General features: G+C 40.7%; 1 long non-coding RNA gene across 1 annotated transcript; it reads right to left on the bottom strand.

Moving 5' to 3' along the window:
* Nucleotides 1-828: 828 nt before the first annotated feature.
* On the bottom strand, nt 829-3,571 carry LOC140248940 (uncharacterized). Its single transcript, XR_011902914.1, has 4 exons — nt 3,439-3,571; nt 3,201-3,333; nt 3,016-3,060; nt 829-2,188 (listed from the first exon to the last, which is right to left on the bottom strand). It is a non-coding gene; the product is annotated as an uncharacterized lncRNA (long non-coding RNA).
* Between the last annotated feature and the right edge of the window lie 1,199 nt (nt 3,572-4,770).

Below are 4,770 nucleotides of genomic sequence, written 5' to 3'. Positions count from 1 at the left end.
ATCTGGGTCTTGACAGAAGGTCCATCAGCTATAACTTTGAAGGCCACAGATATGATGATGGAAGTATAAAAGCAGCCCATGGACCTGTGAATGGTAATACATTACTTTAAAAAGATTGATATATTGTTGCTGTAACACCTACCAGTAAGAGGAACTAATCTGCCAGAGGTTTTTCAGCATTCCATCACTGAGTTTCTTCTATGGTGACTCCTGCCACTGATACTGAGTTATGTGGCTATAGGCATGCTCTAATGTGCTTTTTCCCAGCACATATAGACCAACGTATACAGGTAATTGCCTTCAGCAGCTTACATTGGAATCAATAAGAGGCAATTTTATTGAAATCTGCAGGACTGTGTTGGTTGCACCCAAAATTAGGGATAGAGACTCCACAAACTGGCTATTAATGAAGACCTATTAGTAATACCAACTTGAGTTTTGCTATGATTGCTCAGGCTTGATCTTGTATAAATAAATATAATGTTATTCACAAATAAGGCTGAGGTATAGCATAGCCCAATAGATGGAAAAAACAGATCAATCATTTGAAAGCTACAATTCTGGAACAGCAGAGAGATGGAGCACACTGAGTTTTTTCTCCCATTTACAAAAGGAAACTAATTTTATAAAAGACTTTACCCAGGCAGGTGGCTTTGAGCTGAACTGTGACCTAAAAATGACACTATACAACTCTCTTGGTATCATCATCACAAACTCCTGGTGAAAGAGCATCCCACTGGTGAGCTGAAGGTCCTTGCCCTGGAGAAGAAGCAGCAGCAGAACAGGTACCTGGTGCTAATCAGCAGCACCATGAAGGAGGTAGTAAGATTTCTTCTGCTCTGAGTGCACCATCTGCATGGTACCCTGTTTTCTCAGCAGCGATGTGAGCTGACCCATTTCCCTTACATATTGCCTGCATGAGTACTGCCCATTTTAGTATCCCCACTGGCTCTGGAGGGAAATAGCCACTGTGCAGAAACAGCTTTCTGTATGAGTGTAACAGAAAATAGGGGCCTGCCTTGCCACAGCGTCACAGTGCTTTACAGCCTAATTACTATTTTAATTAATTCCAGCAGTTTAAACATACTTCAGAAAAGCTACAAGTATACAGACCAGAAGAACTATCAGCCTTATCAGTTCTGAAGATGAATCTGTTTGTCCATTGTGTGTTTAATAATATCACAGATAGCTGCTGAGTATCAGAGTAACATCAACTCAGTGAAGCAGAAGGAATACCAGAAACTGGTCTTTTGTTGCCATCCAGCTGTAACACCTCCTGGAGTGCAAAATTAGGGAGTTTAAAGGTGTTGACAACAGTAACGAATACTTCCCGTTCATATGGTGCTGTGCATTGTATTTTAAAGGTGCTGCGTGTATCTCACCTGAAAATTGAACACAACATCCCAGTGTAGGAAGAAGTTTTCAAAGAGATGAGGCAAACTGAAGTAAAAAGCTAGTAAAGTGTACCTGCATACAATAAAAGCAACATTTTCTGGGGCATGCTGAATATTCTCTCTAAGCATCTTCCAATGAATCTGGTGCTCTAAAGCAAGTGCAGCTGAACACAAGACCAGCAGTGATAGCTAGGGCTCCTTTCATAGTTTTGCACCATCATTTTCTTCTGGCATCTTTCTTATCTTCTTGTATACTTTGAGATATATTTTAAGCAGCTTTCTGTCACAATTTTCTGTGTCCTGTTGATTAAGCACAGGTGTACAAGGAAACATTATAAATTGCAGTTATGTTTCTCATACTGATGAGCTCCAGGGCCTCTGGAGGCACTACAGACAAGCCAGCAGTTATGTTCAATGTCTGATGTGGGACTGGCACATTGCAAGAGGCAGTCACCACCCAATACTTCAACTCTGTAAGCAATGCAAGTCACTATAGCTGCCCATCTTCTTAATTTCATTTGTTTTAATTATTTACCTTCTAGAACAGTCCTGCCTCAAGTTACCACCTTCTAGAAGTTAGCAACAGATAGTTTGCCGCACCATGGCCTCATCGAAATCACCAGTAGCTGGCATGAACAGAGAGAACATGAAAGAAGAGAAACCAGATCCCAGATCCAGCACACAGCTTTGTCTCCATGCTCCTGATTCAGCCTCTGGAACTCCTTCTGCAGCCAGAAGGACTTGCTGAATATGTGGTTGTTTTCTTCTCATCCATATCCTCAAACTTTTTAATCCTGTAGGGACAAGTGATCATTACACTACCCACATAAAAGAATGACATAATAGTTGTGCTATAGAAAACTCAAATATGCAGATATTTTAATTTGCTTTAAGTGTTCCATCTGGAATATCACAATGAACTATTTACTGCTGCTCCTATATTTAAAACTGGTAGGCTACACTTAGAGCAGCTGGTAAGTTAATAACCAGTGGGGGACATACTGATATATAACTTAATATGCCAGTCTTTCAAAAGCTCTTTAAATAGTTTAATCCTATTGCAGCTACAAGGTTTACATAGGCTCAGCCTTACCTTTTCTAGGGTGAATCTCCTATTACTTACTGAGCCTCCAAAGCCCAAGGTATCACCTGAAACAATCTAAACTAGGAATACTTGTTTGCCAAATACCCTGATATGTTGCCTTTAAAAATCTAACAACACATGAGTTCCAGGCTCATGTTTTTTCAGCAGCACAGAAATTATTCCTCCTTTCCTTTTTCGTTTCTCCTCTTTTTAAGTCAAATAATTTAGGCTTCGTTGCTGTGCTCAGTGTTTCAGTCACAGTTGCAATGAAAACCCGCTGAAGTCATAATCATGGAAATGCAGCCCAAGATCACGATTTCTGGCTTCAAACAGTTAATTCTGACATCATTCTTCTCTCAGAACACTCATCTCCTTTCACAAAATGAACATGGGACAAAAATCATATTGTGAACTGGATGATCATCATGCTGCCGTGCATGTATAGCTTTGTTGTCTTTAAGACACCTGGAGCCATCTTTACCTCTGTTCCACACAGCCAGGACCTCAAATGGATGTGAAGAGGAAACCACTACTTACCACTACTTTTCCATGACAGTTGATGCTCCAACAAGAAGCATGAGGCTTCAAAGGGTAGGAAAGGAAAAAGATTTTATCTTAGCAAAAAAACAAAACGAAACAAAGCAAAGAAAACAACCAACAATGGAATCAATATTATTGTACTTGGAGGTTTTAAAGAATGAAGTAGCTAAACACTGACTTACTAGCACTGACGTGCTCCATGGCTTTGGCGTAGATGGCCGTGCTCGAGGCCAGGGCACTGACTGCTCGCCCATTTGAACTTTCTGTCACTCCTGTTTTCTATGATTCAGATGTGATGAGGAATTTAACCCAAGACTGGAAGATAAAGTGAAACGGAAAACTGGAGATGATCAGATGCTCGAAGGTAACAGTCCATCAGCACTTTCCTACCCCATGGCTCCCCCCTCTATCATCGCTCACCTCTTATTCACCTTCCCGCTTCCTTCACCCGCAGTCTCTCATTTTCAGATGCTCTGCTCGCTGGCTTGCACCTCCAGCTTGATCTGGAGCAGCTGACATCCAGCACTGAGTTTGTGATGAGATTGGCTTAAATGGAGTCACTTCTCTGGCGATGAAACCGAGAGCAGATTTTTCAGCCCCTTCTCTCTCACACCCTCTTTTTCTCACCACTCATCCCCCTCCTGCTTTAGGGTGCTTTAATGTGATGAGGTGCTAGATACAGTCAGCCGAAGCTGCTGTTTTAGAGTGGTTAGTGAGAGCGAGCTAACACATGTGCGCTGTGTATACATATTTTATTATTACCTTTCTAGCACATTCGGCTCTGTCAAAGGAAGTATGGCTTTATTTTGCAGTTTTCTGTTATATTTAATGTTTTACACTTCAGGAATGCTTTATAAGTAGGGCATAAGTTGTGGGAGCAATGGAATTCAAATCAGATGCACAGTCTAACTCCAAGTCCCCTATTAACTTTTTCATCTCCCTGCAGAAGTTGTTTCTGTCCATATTTTTATTTCAGCTGGGCTGAGTGGGAGAAAGAACTCTAAGGGAGGTCTTAGCAGATGGTTGTCACAAACTGCATACGGCAATTGAGAATTAGTGTGCAAGCATATGCAACCTGGTACAGTATGAAACATTCCAGCATATGAACATTGAAGTAAATCAAGCCTGGACAGGTTTTTTCATTATTATTATGAAAATTAGAACTTTGTTTTTCTTTCCTTTTGAACATACGGATCTCTGGGTTTTGCAACATATGAGGCAAACCCTGGACTTAAGCGTAACTCCTCAGAAACAGAGGTAGTTAAACTTAGTATGGATTTAGTTCACTACGTTTAATGCAAAAATAAAACATGCACAAATGCAAACAATCATTGTATATATACGTGTACATGTATCTGTGAAGCACCTAATTTTATCCACGTAGTTCCTCTTGCTCAACACGTTCTCTGAATAATCTGTGAAAGAAACCTACTGATGAAAAGAATGGAGAAGAAAGGTGGTTTCAAGAATAACGTGGATACATATGTTGATTTTGTTGTTGCTGTTTTGTTTTTTATAATATTTTGTTCATTTGCTGTTTATTTTTAGAGAAGGAGCACCTTTTCTGGAAATACTATCTGGAACTGGAAAACATCAAGTGGAGGAGCAAGCATCCCTTTGTAGGTCATGCTTTGAACAAGCAGGAGGAAGGATTCTGGGATTCTGCCTTAAAATATGGCAGTGTTTGTGCAGGTCTTTCCCTGAGCATGGGTTCAGAGAGCATCTGTTCCCCTGTGCCCTGGTTCCAGGCTG

Source organism: Excalfactoria chinensis, chromosome 2, assembly GCF_039878825.1.
Source record: "Excalfactoria chinensis isolate bCotChi1 chromosome 2, bCotChi1.hap2, whole genome shotgun sequence".
In the NCBI taxonomy this organism is placed as follows: Eukaryota; Metazoa; Chordata; class Aves; order Galliformes; family Phasianidae; genus Excalfactoria; species Excalfactoria chinensis.
The sequence above is the reverse complement of the archived record's forward strand: the minus strand, read 5'-3'. Positions and strand labels throughout refer to the sequence as shown.